We start from the raw sequence: 19417 nt of genomic DNA, 5'->3' as shown, positions 1-19417 counted from the left end.
AGAAAGGTGCCACCAATGTTCACTAATCCTTTATAAACGCAAAATTGATAAAAAATTTCATATTTATGAAGCTCTATGAAAAAAATCAGATCTTTAATTTTATTAGAAAATAGAAATTAACATAAAGGGTACAAAATGGACTGTAAAAATACCCGTGGACTAATATTGTTCCTCATGCTGTAAAAATTGTTAGATTTTTTTTTCCATCCCAGTTTTATTTTATTCTAATATGTCATTCATATAATTATGTTGTTTATGACTCCTTCAAGAATGATGAAAATTTATAAAATAAGGCTATCTAAAAAATATTCCTATTTTAAATGATTTTTTTTTTTCATAATTTGTTTATCTCTTGAGCAATAAAATAACCCTTTTTTAACGCACAGACTACAAATTTTCGACCATTGGCCTTTCAGAGCGTGTTTCATCTTTGCCATCATAATTACTAGATTGGAATGGTCGAAACCAAATAGTTCATGATTAGCTTTTACAATATCAGGACCATAATTATTATTGACATTTTCGACTGCCTGCTGGGAATGCTGGCCCAAGAAATCACAAAAATCTCTAATGTTTGTTTTGTATAAAATCTTATCATTCTAGCGCCATCTATCGTAAATCGATTTCATTCATACAACACGAGATATACATTACTGAAGCCATAAATTATGAATAATAATAATAATGAATCTCTTATTAATACATCTATTATTTTGAGTGAAATGAGGTCTTTGTTCCATATCTTAACTTTTTGTAAAAAAAAGAAAGGAAAAAGGTTCAACATTTATTGGTAGTAAGCCAAACACGCTTGGACAATTTTTCAAATGAAAATTTCCTCGTCACACTCTGTAGATATACTCTAAAGCAGTGTTTTTTAATATTTTTACCTCCATACCCAATTTTCGAATCTCAATAAAGCCATTCCCACCCAGATTTTTTGCTCAGAAATTGCATTACCAATGACTCTTTATAATTACATATTTTAACTACAGATCTTTAAAAAAATCGTCAATATATATTATGCACGTTTTTCTTTTTGTTAGAAACAGCAGTATTAATTTTATGTTTGAAATTAATGTCTGGTAGGAAGTTTTGGACGAGGTCTGATACGGAGTATGTTTGGGCTCAGGCCTATACCGAATCCATCTCCACTTGTGAGTTGTTTTTACACTTATTTGTTTATAGCGACAAACTTAGTACAACTGTCCATCTTGTGGATATTCATGACAATAGCAAGGTTTGTAGAATATCATTGTCTTACTTAGTCCTAAATTAGGAGGGAAGACTCTAACTAATTTTAAATCCAGATGTTTTCCATCTGTCACGTCCTATCATTAAATTAATAAAAAGAGAGTGACATACAAGAACGTTCTCGTACATATATATTCAAACATGTAGAAATTTAATTTCAAGGGCTGACATAAAAATAAACATACATACATAAGCAACATTGAGTTTTGATATAAATTTGTTCTAACTTTTATTTTCTTTAACGTTAAAAATAAAAAACTGTCAGATCCAGTAAAAAGATGATTTATTCTCTAAACAATGGAAATATTTTTCAGTTATGTTTGTATTTTTATTCAGAACGTATCATATAAAAACCATACATGGTATAGTTGATTCATTGGACTCTGAATTCAAACCATATGTACATATATTATGTACCCACCCACGTATGAGTCACTTTTCATCATTTAAAATTTTTAATAAGATTCTAAAATATTTTTTTCCTAAGGTTTTTTTAACCCTATATATTTTCATCCAATTAGTTATACGGAAAAACCTTGGACATCATAAAAAACAAAGACTCTTTTAAAAAATTATGTGTGAAAAATGAGAAGAGAAGGGCAGCCACATGTTGAGATCCCGAAAGTCCGGATAGTTGTCTCTTATGAAGGCTTGGTCCTTGGCGACACGATGACACGGAGCTCCATCTTGAGTGAAAACAAAGTTGCCTCCGAACTTTTTTATGTCCCATGATAACAATTTATTATCCATAAGTTCGATGTGAGAATTTGCATTGAGTCACTCACTCTTTCCTCTCCACAGAAATAGGATGGCAAACTTCGCCTTTAGAATACGCAACGGCCAAGACTTCAGTTCCGGCAGGATTTTGTATTCTGAAATCATTTTTCACTGAAACTGATCTGAGCTTCTTGGATATAGCCATGGGAACAAACCTCACGAAGGATTGAAATGTGCAATTGCATATTTGAGAATAATATTATGAAAAATATGTCTAATGTAAGTTATACATATGGTTAAATTAATGAGTTTTCTTTTGCAGAATAATATTTTTATTTTATAATATATTCATTATTAATGATTATAAAATAACACAACTCAGTTTGAATCCTATCCCTACTTAAGTAACTTTGTAGATAAGAGGGAGAAAAAAAAAAGTTATATGTCTAAGATTATAACTCTTCATTTTCTGATTTACTTCTTGGATATAGCGTAAGGATTTAAATTAATACTTGTCCGGCCGTCCGGGATAGGCAAATTGTTCTTTCATACAGGTGGCTATAGTGTGAATGCTGTCCAAACAGCCAGTTGGTCCCAATTAATGAAAACTTAGTTATTTTTTTATAAACGACACAGTTGTATTATCGCATAATAATAGGATAGGGCTTAATTTTGTAACAAATAAACATCAACAGGCATTATTTCCTGTATAATTCTCTCATGCGTAAATTACAACTTTTCAAACAGTGCTCTTTTTTTTGGAGAATAATTAAAAAAAGTGTAGCTCAAGTTTGGAAAAAAGTTCAAGTAAGGTCCTACATTCTCCTGTATTATTCATAAGAATTTAGTTGCATGGAAGATATTAAGTATGCGTGCCGTCAACCGGGGTATCAGCTGGATTATATTTTTTGAGAGATAAGGCTAAGTTTTTGAATTTCTTTTTAAATCGAAAAATTAAAAAATTCCGATAAAAAAATAGGAAAAATTATATTTTTTTAAGATAATTTTAAAACTTACACTTCAAATATTTGATTCTTTGGAAAAAATTCAAACATCCATAGCCATTCAAACAAAACTAAATTTTTTGGAAAAAAATTTAAAAAATCACGTTATTCTAAAAAAGAATAACAAATCCACTGCTGTGTACTAAACAATTCAAAGAATAATTTTTGTATAAAAAAAAATTAAAAAATTTAACTTCAAAAAGGTTAGTTTTTGGAAAAAAAAAAATTAAAAATCTACAACCATTCACAAAAAATTAAATTTTTTGAAAAACGTCCATAGCCATTAAAAAAAACTAAAATTACAAAAAATTCAAAGAATAAATTTGCTATAAAAAAATTTCAAATATTAAACTTTTTTGAAAAAATTTCAAAAAGGATATTCCATATATAAAATATTTTGAAATACATGGCTCAAACATTAATTTTTTTGGAAAAACATTTCAAATTCCACAGCTGTTTAGATAAAATTCAAAAATTATTTTTTTTGGAACAATATTTCAAAATTAAAGTTTAAATATTTTAATTTTTGGAAATAAAGTCAAAAATCCACATCCATTCACTTAAAATTAATATTTTTGTGCAAAATTGTCAAAAATCCAGTTATTCTGAAAAAAAATTCAAAATCCACAGCTGTCTAAAAAAAAAAATTCAAAAATAAAATATTAAATTTTCTAGAAAAAATTGCAAAAATGATATTACATATATGAAATATTTTGAAATGAAAGCTTAAATATTATTTTTTTTGAGAAAAATTTCCAAAAAACATAGCTATTCATAAAAAAATGAATTTTTGAAAAATTGAAAAAAACAAATTTTGAAAAATTGAAATAAATTAATTTTTGAAAAATTGAAATAAATTAATTTTTGAAAAATTGAAAATATTGAATTTTATTAAAATAACTAAAATTCTTTAATAGGGGGGGGGCTACAGTTCTTCCACCCACCCCCTGCGAAAACCCCTCGTCATATTCATGTAACCTTACCATTTTATTATATAACTATTACACTCAGTTTTTGTTTTATCTGGCGCCACCAATACACAATATTGAAAATAAAAAAGAACTATGCACCATTCTAAAAAATAGATAGCCTAATTATTGGAAAACAATTAGGGTTGTCGTGGAGATACAGCAACATGTTATTTAATATTTGTGAAGTACTACTCAGTTATTTTTATACAATGATTATTAATTAATATAATAAACAAAGAATATTATTCGGTAAAAAAAATAATAATAATTAATTTACATATGACATGAAATATATTTATTATTCAATTGTAAATAAATATACCTACGAGAGAAATAACATGGTATATTTTTAAATTGAAATAGTATCCTCACTCGGTAGAGGGCCAAACCAAAAATTAAATTGAGTTATGTTTCTCAATTTATTTAAATGATATGGTCAATTTTAACGTTTTGCGTTACTGTCCTCTTTAATTTATAATTTTCATACCAAGTTTGATCAAAATCAATCAGTAGCTTTTGTTATATCCAACAAACTAACAAATTCAACCTCCTTTCGGAGATAATTAATATTGCGAACATTATTAATAATATATGGAATATCATTTTCCCGACAAATGTTCTAAATTGTCTTTTGATAAAAAAAAATCCCCAAATAGTCATAAAATCATCATTACAACCATCAATAAAGTCATAAGTCTGGAGTAATGATTTGTTTCTCCTTATTTAGTACCGCAATCCAGTCCCATCTACTCCCACTTGTCGGCCCTCAAAAAAGATATAATTGATGACTCGTGACGTAATGATGTGTACTTTTTGTGTTTTAAATTATTCAGTAATTTAATAGAATAAATTATATAAGACAGTAAAAATAAAATTATTGCATGATAATAACAACATAAATATTTTTACAAGATTTTTGCAATATTTTTAATAAAGATATCATATATCTTATTTGGCTGAAAAATTCAAATGACGACACTTAAATACCCGTCTTAAGGACTGACAGTTACAAGAACCGATTCTAGGACTCTACTGAATAAATAAGGACCAACTCAACACTATCTGGGAGCACCCTTAATAAGATATGGTTGTTTAGCAAAAGAATTTAGAATATGTCCAAAAATCTATATTTTTAAGTCACATAAAGTATAAATGGAAGAGTTTAAAAGGATATTTTAGTGGAAAGTTGGCATAAACATTATTTGGGGTGGAGAAAGGAATATATCAAAGCCTACTCTCTGCAATCAAATCTTGTCTGAAACTTTTCAATTGGTAATTTATTAGCAAAAAGTCCTGTCATTGCTCAAAGATATTAGACATCTACAAACAAGCCAAAAGACTGACAAACTATTTTTTAATCATTTAGATATGTCCTCCCCTTAACTTTTATATTTTATTATGACGCACTGAGCTAAGCTACACAAGTTTGTTGTTATACTCAAAAATCATGAACAAACTTTGCTTTATTTATTACTTTCAAGAGTACCCGGCATTATAATCACCTTTATTGTAATAATATAGATATATATTCACTCATTTTACTTATTAATTTGAGGCTCTGAGCTTTGGATACACATGCTCCTTGGTAGATTGTTATTTCTTGGATCACGCAGTTCTAAGAGGTTAAGTGGATACTTAAAAATGAGTTTTACACAGACAGACAGACAAAGTTGGCTTTATTTATATGGATATACACAGAAAAGTTATGCTTTAAATATACAAATACTATTTGAGCCGAATTAATTACAACTAATTATCTCAAGTTTTAATTTTTGCATTATCCCCCCTGTAGAAATATGCGTAGAATTATCAACATTCAAATTGTCATATCCGATTCAAATTCGCATTCATATGTCGGTTTAAAAAATATGAATTGAAGTATGAGGATGTACAAGGAGTAATAATGAAACCCTACTTCAGATTTAAGGATTTTTCCAGGATAAGTATATGAGGACAACAATTTGAATATTAGCAATGCTGAAATCTCAAAGATGACAATGATTGACAGCAGAAGGGTTGCAGAGTTGTTAAAGGCTCTGGTGAAGACCTAGTACCCTAGGCGTTCAAAAAGACTCAAAATTTGCTGCAGGAGCACTGCAGAGGTTCTCAATCCACCAAGAAGTTCTTGATTTTACTCTATCCTCCTAGAATCCAAATTTTTGGATTGGGCTCTCGATTCCAATGCCTGTGCGATTGTATCTGATCTTAATTTTTTGTTTTTTGAATATAACTTCAAAAATGAACATTTTTATAATGACCCTGTCTAAAATATTTGAAATTGTTATCACCAACAAAGTTGTTGACAGCTTGACAGTCATGCACTTGGACATAATTAAACATAATACGTATGTACCTATAGTATAGAAATTCTTTATCAAGGGCCTATGACACACGCAGTTTATTATTAGAACGTTGGAAACTATGATAAATAAGTTGATTGCAAAGAAACAGCATAGCTTTTTCAGAAGATGATGTTATTTATTTTACAGCAACAGGGGTATCAAAAAGAAAGAAAAAATACGAAGGTGTATTAGATACATGCAATGATTAGATTGAAGTAGTATCGTATGCAGAATGCAATTTAACTATTTACCTGTAAGCATAAGCAAGTGTGGCAATTGCAAAGACTCGATACAACAAACTTATTTTATATGAAGTCTACATAAATATATAGGGGGAGACTGAGGAGAATAGTGTATGAAATATTCATACACTATTGATCAAAAAATAACCCTGAATGAGACTTTGGAGGAGCACATAAAGTATAAAACTGTAATATTTCTCTACAAAGACGCATTGGGATGGGCTTTTCCTAGAGTAAGAGGAGAAGAGGTTAGTAAGACTTATGATAATACTGAATTACGACCCTTCTTAACATCAGCTGCCTACAATATGATTTTGGAGAGAGAAAATGAATGTCGCCATTGGAGACAAGAACCTTTCAAATTTAAAATAGCATTCGTGGAGGATGAATATTGTAAATTATTTGTTAGCATAGTACCATTATTTTGTATGTATTTTTACTTATTATTTATTTAGGTTCTCATTTTATATGCACAAATTACATAACAAATAAAGTAAAGGAAGAAGGATCACGTAAAAAGATCACATATAGAAACACTTTAGTATATAATTATTCCTCTCCTAAACTAAAACCTACCTAATTTTTATACACATATTACTGGTCAAAAGCAACGAATACAAATCTTTCAACATACAGAATTGAGAGCACACATATAAGCAGATAAAAGAAATAAAAACAGGAGCAAATAAGAATAAAATATAAGATGAAATCCACCATTAAAAATACAAACAGACTACATATGTAGACTATTTATTTTTAAAAGCTTTGTAAGAACTAACAATCCACTTTAAAAGTCTAAATACTTTGCGGACATCAAGGGGTTAATACATAATAACATTACCTCCATATTTACATTCAGATCCAGAGATGTACGAAACCATCAAAGAGAAAGTAGCATATCTTGCAATAGCTGAGGTGATAACACCTTTTTATTTCTTAAGCAGCAAAGGGCTCATAATTTGTAATTTTGCTGGCAATAAGAGCTTTGGAATTCAACAACACTAATCCAAAAGCCTTTGTCTTTCCCGGGATCCCTTTCGTATTGAACCCCCAAACAAAACCAGTGCTTTTGTGAATTTGGATTCTTGTGTATCTAGTCCCTTTAGATTTTTTTTAATCACATCAAAAGTAGGCGGGAACTAATTATTCAAAAGTAAAGATAGATGCTAACAGCAATAATGTGAGAATCAACAAAAATGGGGGAAAAACGATACCACGAACCGTTTTTCCTTCCTATTCAGAAAACTGTTATTTTTCTATACGTTTTGTCCATCCCTATGGCCGATGTCAAAAATTCAACATGTTAACCCGATGGATGACGTTTTATCAATATTTGTTGAAAATTTGTCCAATTTCATTATATCCAAATATCCATTCTGAGCTCCCAAGAGGAATATAATATCCACAAGATGGTTTGACATTCTGTAGCTTGTTTTAAAAAAAAATGTAAGTGTGCTGACTAATTTTCAAAGAGATCTCTATGTGCATATCATACACCTATATTTTTTGTTGTATTATTTTGCCGCAATATGACAACACTCTACGTCACTTTGTTGACAAAACGAATATAAATAAATAACGCGTATACTCCATTGATGAGCATTGTGCAGTAAACAATTTAAAACCTATTAGAACTAAAGGTGACAATCTTTTCCAACAATAGAATGTTTGCCACCTCTTGTTTTCGAATATCTTAAGGTGTACATTAAGAAAAGTTGGAACTCTTTCTACTTTTTGCTCAATTACTCAGAATTTATTTGACTCAGGGACTCCAATATTTACAACAACATTCTAACATATATATGATATTATTGGAATCTATTAATAGCTTCTATATTTGATTTATATATCTGATAAATTACATTTAAATACAACCCATCAAATGTTCAATTGCCCCCGAAGCAGAATAACTGTTACAATAGTTTGAAAAAGTAAATCAAGAAAGAAAATATATATTTTTTTAAGTTTTTTTATGGCAGATTCACGTATAATAAGATTTATATCATATCTACATCAGGGATTATAATTATATATCGGAGAAACTCACTCTCACAGACCTTTTCAAGTCTTTTTTCTGTCTAAAAACCATGCTTGATGTGAAGAATGAATAACACAGGGGAACACTCATTTTGTACAATTGAATTCACGCCAAAAAATGGATTTATATTTTTTGAGCATAAAACCCAAAACTGATATTAGTTTTTCTTTGAAATATTTAGGATTATAGTCATTTGGGTCTATTATCATTCAGAGTCATTTTTACCCTTTGAGCAATCTCCAAATTAAATCTAGAATTATTAAAACTTATGAAAAAATATTTTTTATAATTAAAAAATAGTTTTTATTGATTCAGTATCTTTTTTTTTAACTCGATATATTTCCATTTTGAGGCTGAAAATGATGAAAAACGACACTCTTTTTAGACCCGTATAACTTATTCACAGTATATATTAATGAAAAATATCCCAGCTTATATGAAATAAAATTATTTTATGTATAATTTGAAAAACATGCATCTTCAAGGATTTTTATTCAATAATTTGTTCAACAATCATCATGAATATATTTTTAAGTTGTAATTTTAATTTCATGGTTTTTGATGTAGAAAAAAATGACTCAGTTGTATCTGTATCAAGTCTCCCCTACGCAATCATAAGTCAACGTAAATATATGATATCTGTTTTTATCTATTTGATTAACAAACTACAAACAACACGTACACATTGAAACAATGTGTCTCTTACTCAAATCCCTTTTCTAGAATATAAATTATAAATTTTTTAATTTGTAATAAAGACATCAATACTAATTGTACTGGGCTCAACGTTGAAATCTGAACATTAGGTTATTGATAGGTTTATGGGATTTTTTTCCAAGACGGACATCAAATAAATTAAGTACGTTGAAAATTTCTATTGTCTATCTTTTTTTAAGTTATCAAGAAAATGGCTTCTGAATATGAAACTTGCGTGATGATCCACATTTTTCTTAATGCAGGAAATACAATGTGGAAGATCACTTCCTCCCAGGGGTGATAATGTGGTCCTGCAACAAGACGGTTCTCCTGCCCACACTTCAAAAGACAGTTGAGCATTAACATCAACACAATAAATATGGCCCATATTCAACCCCAAAAAACCCTTTTGGCAACACTTTCTGATGTTCCGTAAAGCTTAAGGTCTGTACTCTTAGAACGAAAAGATAATGACCATAAAAGCCACCATAAACGAACACTGGACAAAAGTATATAAAGAACTCGGGGCAAGCCTTCAGGAGGTACCTTGAGGTCATTTTGGATAACAGAGAGGGCTACATCGAAGATGAGAGGGGACAGTATAGTTTGACAGATAGTTCCCAAATATTTTTTGTACGAGTCCCGTGGCAACAGAGTATATATCTCTAAATTTCAAAATATTGATTGTTTAAATTTAAACGTCACACCCAGTATGTAATTGCTAATCCCTTGATTGCATGTTCAATCTCTAAGACGCCGACATCTACAAAAAGTAATCAGCAATTTTTCATAAAATAATTGCACATCTTTACAACTTTACGATTATGGAATGATCAAATGTATCTCTGATGGAAAATATTGAATATATATATATAATAGACAGACCGATTCCGTAAAGTGTCAACCACTGAGAGCTGTAAATGAGTATGTTTGAAATATTTGTTGAGATAGTTGATCTCACAAAATGCGCCTATTATACTCGTATTGTTATCCCCCCCCTCCCTCCTAAGATGTCCTTCTTATGACATCACAGATGACGCCATACATCATTTTAGGTCAACCTCCCAAGTGCCGTATCCAATTTATCTTCACATTGCAAAATTTTACTAATAAATTCAGTTAAAAGAGAAAATTCATAAAGGGTGTGTGGTTAGTTCTATATTAATCAAGTAAAGTTTTTTGTCATTGTGTTTGTCTGTAGAGCACTCATTTTTATTAATGAGCGCGTGTATCTATAGCTCAGTGCTCCATATCAAAAAAGGAAGTACATACATATACACAAAAAATAACTTAAGTGACGAGCACATGTAGTGAATGGTCAGCATGTCATTTAAAAAAAAAAAAAAAAGAATGCGGAAGCATATTTATTTAGGGTTGTAAATACTAAGCATTTTTTTACGTGCGGGTTTTTGTTGTTGTTGCCAACATGAACAATGTTTTTAAATTTTCTGAAACATTTAAAATTATTTTATTATTCAACCGGAAATAACATACATAATTTAAGTAGCTACGAGTGAGTGGCCTGATGAAAAACGTATCTATTTATTGAGGAATTATCTTCTACTCGTATATTAATAAAGCAAAGCTTGTTTTTTCTTCTTTTTGTTCGTCAAAAAGAGGTAAAAGGTCAAAATATAGGTCAACTTTTTATAAATTGAACGTTTTATCGTCCGTACTATGGTGTCCAATTTTTAGTGTGACCTGTTTATTCGATCTTTTGTTGTATCATATTAAAAAAATTATATTTTGAAAGTTTCAGTCTTCAATGTGCGTCTTTTTATTTCTATAGCCATTTTGAAAATGATTTTTTTAACGACATTCTCTATTTGTAAAGGGATTCAAAAGTTTTAATTTGAAAGTTATGTTGCTGAACTTTGGAAGCTTGAATTTCAGTCATTTCATTTAAGTTCCTTTTCTCAAGTGAGATATAAGAAAATAATTACTATTTTCATTTCCAAGAAAAACAAATTGGAGCTCAACGAAATACTTTGGATACTTTTTTTATGACCTAAAAACTGTACTTTATCAACTTAAAATGTTATATAACTATTGCTTGAATCATAAAAAGGCTTTAATGATCCCGATCTTCGCGAGTTTTATCTTATAAGTTTGAAAAAATATTAAATAAATACTCATTCATGGGTGAAAAAGTGATTTTGGGGGTTTGGTCGGATTTTTTAAATTTTTTTTTAGAGAATTTAAAAAATTATTTTGTATAACACCCCTCTCACTCCCCCCTAATAGTAGACGAACATTATAGAAGAAGAAAAAAAGTGTGAATTTTTCAGTTGGATTACTGGTATTTCCAATTTCAATCCCAATCTGGTCAGAAACATCCGTTTCATACGACAAAAGTCCCAGAAATTGTTTATTGAAACTTTTTTTTCAATGTTTAATATTTAAATTCTTATGGAAAAAAATCAAAAATAAAATTTGAATTTTTTTTTTTTTTTGAAATTTTTTTGTAAATTAAATGTTTTTCCAAAAAATTTCCAATATTAAACATTCTAAAAAAAGTTTTAAAAATCATCAGCTTCTCACAAAATATTAACTTTTGGAAAAAAAAATTCCTATGTTAAATTGTTTCGAAAGAAATTTTAAAAATCCACATCTATTCAGCTGAAATTAAATTAGCAAACTCCATTAATTCACTTGTTCCAAGGAATTAACAAGGTGAATTCTGCAAAGGTAATAATTAATTGTATACAGCATAAGGGAAAATAACAAAAAACTATAATAAAGTGACGTCATCTGTGGGATAATAACAAGCAACACCTTGCATGGAACAATAGATATCACTACGACCATGTATCTTCTCAAGCTGACATGTGTGTTCCGCTAAAATGTTTTATAGGTGTACTTCTACCTCCGAAGGACAAAGAGTTATTATCCCAATGAAAATACATTATTCGAATTAGATGCAACTCCAAATTGTCACGAATAACAAATCCCATTTCAAATTTCCTAGGAAGAGTTGCATCAAAATAGAGAGAAAGAGATCCTCCATTTTCAAAAAGTGCATGCATGCATTACACATGAAATTCACAAACAAACATCCTTCTTTGGAACTACCTATACACATGAGTGATATGTCATTCAAATCGTCTCTATTTTTAGAACTCGTTACATTCAAATCATGAAGTCTGCATTTCAAGTCGTTTCATATAAAAGTTGCTATCAAAAGTGACATTAACAAATAACAAAAACCTTATGCAGATTAGCAAAACAGCATTTGACCTTTATGTTTACATGACACATAACAGTAATAGTTTGTGTTCATATGTGACCACAATTATCTTTTATTACCAAGCAAAGAATAATTCCGTTGTAGGGAATACCATTAATCTTCTATTTATGCAAAAGTTTGTGCGTATACCACGTGGCGTCGATGATGAGATGCCTCCATCTAACAAGACTCCTGAAGATCTCACCAACTTCAAATTACCTTCAACTACTAATGTGAACTTCTTTTAGTACGTTTAAAACTACAAATACATGCAGAGTGAGGATTCAAAAATTAGAATCCTCTTCTAGGATGTCTAATCTCAGTTTTTAAAGTATGAGAATGTTGTACTGTGTGCCATTCGAAAGAAATGACAAAATGTTGTATACAAGGATGTTCTACAATCGAAATTTACCTATTACATGTTTAGTGTAGATCGTTTTAGTCTCGAATTTTAACAGAAACAAACTAAATGTAAACCAAATCTATTTAATTTTCATTGACTATCTTTAAGAAAGCGTGTATGATTGATATATCTATATATTTTTTGGCTTAGATCTAAATATTTAGCACCCAATAAGTGAAGTCCAATGGGTTGGCATCTGCTGAGATGGGAGTCACATTTTCTTTGCCCAGAAAGGCAAATTGTCCTCTTACCACATCCTGGCTTTTTGGACGTGTGTGTATGGACACCATCCAGCTGGGACACCACGTTCATGTCTGGGTTCATGTTGGAGATCCCCAACTGCTTTGCTATCTCCGTTGGTTTCTTGCCAGCATCCAAAAGTGCACAGACCAAAATTTGGTGGTCACGTTCAGATGGCACTTTCAGGGCTTCTAAGACACTTAGGATGATCTTGATTTTTTTTTTTTTTTTTTTTTTTTTTTTTTTTTTTTTTTTGTTGTCGTTTATTTCATTTTTTATCTTTTAATAGTACTTGAACGGGAAACGTTTACTGCATTCAAAAAAACTTTGATTTAGGTAGCAAAAACGAAGTGGAAAGATTTTTTCGCCACACCCGGTATTAAGGAATCGGAATTGTTCATAAAAATGATTTTGGAATTGGCTGAAATTTTGGTATCGACAAATCTCTTATTGAATTTGCTCTAAATGGAATTTTCTCATGATTGAATTATTGCGTTTAAAGTACTAAAAAAGGAACTGTATTAGGCACAAATCCTCCACTTAAAATCAAATTGACTTAACTTTTATTAACTCTTAGCAAGACCGTACCTAAACAAAAAAAGAGAAACGTTATTCACTTTTTACATTAATTAAAACCAATAACGATTCATCATCACGTTACATATAAAAAGGAAATCGATTTACCAAGTAATGTACCTGTTGAAGAAGTACCGTTGTATATGAAATAAAGTAGTATCTTATAATTTTGATAGGTAAAGTGATATCATGAGTTGAATCTTTCGCTTTGCAAGGTTTACTTTCTCTAAAAATATAATCAATAGAAATTTGAGCATTAAATAAATAGAATCACTATTCATGATATGGGACAAATGCAAAACCATGAAACCTGATATGGGAAATTCAAAAAATAATTCTGTGCATTAGTATATAAAAAGTTTAATTTTACATTCAACATAAAATATGTTTGGTTGAATGTTTTATACTGTAGATACATACATATGAAAGAGGCACATTTTACCACTTAAATATGACTTCATTTTATCACAGCAAATCATTTCTCAGAGTATTGTAAAGCGATCGTAAATAAAATGCTGTGAAATTCAAATTATACTTATAAGAACATCCTATTGTAAATAGAAAAAAATGGCTAATATCGGTTAGTAATGGGACATGATTGTTGTTTACTAATATTAGTTTGAAAACAAAGTGACGCCGTCTTGCAGCGAAATAATACCATTTCCTGAATTATTATTATTTTGTATAATGTTTGGGTAAACTACTCACATAGAGGGCGTTGTGAAAAATGTATGCCCTATTCCCCAAGCTAAACACTTCTACACCACCTTGCGGATAATATATTTTTTTGACTTTGCCAAGGCCCCATTGCTATCCAATTCTTTTTAAATATAGAATAATTATTTTTTAACAATTGTAAGAAACTGTTCACAGCTTATCAAGAATTTAGCTCTTGAACACTGCTAACAGGAAAAAAAGTAGAAACATCAACAAAATATAATGTATATATCTAGTGTCATGTTAGGATTTTGTAACAGTTGTTATACAAAACCCGAGATGAAATATTTTTGCCCTACATATAATAGCCGCTGAGTTATTGAGCGGTCGTAATTTTCGAAATTATAATCATTGTTTAGTTTTTCAAAATTGGTCTCTGGTTTTTTTAGATCTGTTCATCTGAAGCCACTCTCCCTCAGCAAAAAAAAAAAGTCTTATTCATTAGCATATTTTGATGTTGCTACTTTTTTTTTGTTAGGAGCATTCTATGTAAAAAAATATTTTCTTTACTATCATGAAGCGAATGAAAGAATAAAACCAAAATATGATCGCCTGGGACTAACAAAATTTGTAATTTGTTTATAAATTTATCGAAAGTTTCAATCTTTTTATATATTTAAATTATAATTGTTTGAAAGGTCATTGTAGCCGGATCTATTTTTCTTTTTTTGATTTGCATAGCATTACAAATCATTTCAGCTAACTGTAAAGCAGCACTAATCAGGCAAATTAAGAAAACTTCAACTATAACTTAGCTTATATGGAAAGTACTATATTTCAATTAGACATTATGACACGTACAAAATGGGGACTCCAAACTTAGAAAATCATTGAATTACGATTTATTCCCTGTTATTTTTAATAAAAAGGTTTCATTACACTACCAAACGACTGTCGTAACGCCAAATAAATATTTTTTTTCTTTTATACCATGTCTTTAAGTGTAAAACTATCAGAGCAACGACAAAAATATCAAGACGTTTGCGATTTCCTCCACACCGGTGTCAGAGCCAAGATGGCTACAGAGACCGTTGGCATCTCCAACCGGACTGCCTACATCAGTAATCAGTCCACAATGATAGGAATAGTGTTAAAAGGCCTATACAGTCAAGAAAAACCAAAACTTCTACAGCAACAATTTGGTCGACTTCTGGTCTGCCTCAATGTAACCCTCCTCCCCCTCTGTTCACAATCCCCTGGACTTTGCAGTTTAAGGGTCTTGACGAAGATTATATCCCACACCTCTCATACAAATTTTTATTCGCCCCGAGTTGCCATCATGACAGCGTGGTAGGCCATGGACTTGAACTTTATCGAAAAGAACTGCCACTCTGTTTGCCGGCGTGTGGAGGCTGTCATAACATGTTAAGTATGACATATAACATTTAAATATAGCTAAATTTTCTGATGAAATATTTAACTAATTGATTTTTGAGTTGGGGTTTCTTGATTCCATAAAAATCACGTTGCTCATAATTAAGTCATGTTACGCCACATCACATGTTTAAATTTGTACTTTAAGCATATTGTTCAAGTAGTAAAAAAATAATAATAAGTACTTTATCTGAAGAATTAACAGTTCTTTAGATAAGTATCAAAGAAACTCTAAGAAAAGATGTGACCAAACAGTTACCATATAATAATACAACAAAAATATCGGTTTCTTAATTATGTCTAGTCATTCTCACAATTTTGATCATAAAAATAAACTAACAATGACAAGAAAGGAGACTTTTGTAAATTATTTGAAGTATAAAACTATAATATTTATCTACGAAAGTCCAATCCCTAACAATGATGCGAAACAAAAGATAAACATAGCGTGTTAAAAAACTATCAAAATTCAATGAAGAAAATAAAACAGTAATATTCCTTTACTTAAATCCCTGCCTTAATAATCTCAAAAGATCAACCAAAGCGCATTAAACAAAAATTAGCCAATCAGAGCACAAGGTGATATATTTTGGTTTCCAATGGTATACCTGTTGACTTTTTCCAGGATCTTTTGAATAAAGAATAATGATTACAATTTTATTACTCGTTCAATATATTAATAAAAAAAATCATTAATAATATATCATTCTAAATTACTAATTGACCAAAATTGTATAGTATGTTTATAAAGTGCTTACAGCTCTATTACTTACAAAAATTGCTATAGATATGCTATGTTAATTGTTTTAAATCCGGGTCGCAACCTTTTACACTCAAAGATCCATTTGTAACCCTTTATTACGGAAAAACAACAACTTTAAAGCTGCAAATATTTTTTAGCAATTATAATGAAATTAGCATTGTATGGATTGTTTTAATTCATTTTTTTTTTTGAATTTTAAGACTTAATTTTATAACTCTTATAACTAAAAAAACCAGGATAAACATCTCTCTTAAATGAATTAATAAATTGTAGTTAAATTCAAATTATAAAAGAAGCAACCCAAAAATGATTTTAACTATCAGCAAAGTTATCCTTTGGACTTTTTGAGACGTGGATCGGAGCCTCGACCTGACTTTCACTGTATCATTGAACATTAAAAATAAATATTTTCCAAAAAATAAATCAGCTATTTTACTTGGTTAATAAGACTTCTACTCCTCAAGCTACGAGGAAATTGTCTTCAAATCAGGGCAATAGGAAGTCACTTTCATCTTTACGCAAGAATGTAAGATGGCATCTGTGAATTGTGAGCTGAATAATAAAGTTATGGCGGAGAATAGTTGCTCTCATACATATGAGAGTCCGGAGATCGACAAGAGTTCACGATTTTTGAAATTTGTATGTAGGTGTCGGGGATGTTATTCCATGTTTCAAAGACAAAAACAACTGGTCTTGGGAGATTCTCAATATTACTCCATTTGTGATTATGAGCAAGATTAATATTTTATTGGGCAACTACATCGAGCAAATATGTCAAACATTCGAAATAGGACACTAGGATCTTTGTTGGCTTATGTAATTACTTACTGAATTCCATCCCAGGTCAGCAACCTCAGGATGAAATAACTATATGCGACTCCGAGGTCATGGGCTGCCAATCCCTGGAATATATGTTTCGATACCACTATTTAATGAAGGGTGTTATGATAATTACATAAGACGTAATTAGATGTTCAAATAGCCACTTGTAAACATGATTTACAAAAAAAACAGTGTCAAAGTGATTTTCAAAGTGAAAATGATAGCTTTAATTACTCATTCTACCCAACTGTTTTGTATCTTAAAATTATATAATTAGTAACACATATTGAAAGGAAATATTAAGTCAACTAATGACGCCATTTTGTATCAATATCCTAAAGAACCAACCCATAGCTTTAGACAATAAGAAAACCACTAAGAACATCCATTAAAAAAAAATGGAGTCAATGGGGTGTTGTTAAGTGAAGATTTAAATGAGCGGTTTTTTTGTTTTTCCTGGAATTTTTTTTTGTTTTCCCTGGTTTGATAGTTATATAGATACATAAATATCGTACATCCGCAAGAGAGGCGCACGCCTTGAGTTGGTATCAGAAATATACGTAGGGGAGACCAGAATAGTTATAACTTATTTTTTGTTTAAAGGCCTTTATTCATATTGTTGATGATATACGCCGTGCGTCAGCAAATCCCATGGTGAGGTCTTTAAAGCAATTTTTCCCTTTAAAATTAAGGTTTGTATATAAAGTATTTTAAGATTTGGAATTTCAACTTTCAAATGATGTTTGTTTGAATTAAATGCGACTACAATAAAGGCTTGAAATGAAAACAAATGATAACGAGTTGCTGACTTGCTCCTCCCCGGAATAACAGTGTCCTGCATTAGTGAGATTGACACTTGATAAAGGACAATTTTTATGAGGTGAAGAAGAAGATCAAAGATGGCAAAGTCTGGAGAGGAATAGAGGGTAGAATAACATTGTAACTGACGTGTTTTTGGGTATACCATCGAGGACAATCCAACAAGGTCAATGTGAACATTTTCAGGAGAGCTAAGTGTCTATGCCACTACAGTTTGCAGAGTGGTGAGGGACCTTAGTATGAAGTAAACGTCACCTACTTACTGAATCGGTCAAATTCTAGGATCCGTGCTGATCTAATCTGGCTGATTTCTAGCCAAGCAAATTTGTCTACCATCATCCCCAAACTGTGCTCCCTTTATTATGGAATCAGAGCCTATGTGGTAATTAGAGCCTGTGCCACCCTTCAACTTATATGGCATTGCCCTTAAAGCTGTTGTTGATGAAGAATGGGCTGACCTGCCGGACAACTATGTTGTGAGGGTCTGTAGAGTATTCCGGGAAGAATTTTGATCACTGTTGAAGCAGTAGGTGGATTTTTTTAGGAAATGAAAGTAACACATGCAGAGCAGACTTGGCCCACAGGCCCCCTGTTGAGAATTCCTGATTTATGATGTCTAATATATTTATTCCTATTAATGACTGATTAGTATCTTTGGTAGAATAAAACTTACTCTTACAAACTTCTCCGAAACTCTCTCCTGGCTAACAAACATATGCTTGATATGAAGATTAAATGTATATATGATAATGTAGAAGAATAAATAATTTGAGAAAATTTGCAATAGTTGTAGCAACTAGTCCCTTTGTACTGAGTGTTACAATAAATCAAATTCCTCTTTCATGATTGAATTTTGAATTTTGATAGAATTATATGTACTGATATCTGAATAATTCTCCAAACTTAAAAAGAACTTCTTACCCCTCTTTATATTATGCCCTTCCACTTCCTGACATCCTGGAGAGGTATTTTCCATTTTTTAATCTTGGCCAACTTAAAAAAAAATAGGCTCCCAAAACACTTAATCCATATTGTTCATTACATCAATTCCAGCGTCTAGAGATCTGTGATGTGCTGCCTTTTTGCTTGATGCTTGCTCATGATGATGAAATGACTAAATGATTATTATAGTTTGTTATGTGAAGCCAACAGCAGAAACAGAACATCATAAAATAATAATTAAACCTTTTCATAGTAATGAGGGAGGGGGGCATTA

The sequence above is a fragment of the Lepeophtheirus salmonis genome, chromosome 1 (assembly GCF_016086655.4).
Source record: "Lepeophtheirus salmonis chromosome 1, UVic_Lsal_1.4, whole genome shotgun sequence".
Taxonomy (NCBI): Eukaryota; Metazoa; Arthropoda; class Copepoda; order Siphonostomatoida; family Caligidae; genus Lepeophtheirus; species Lepeophtheirus salmonis.
This window is presented reverse-complemented; position numbering follows the sequence as displayed.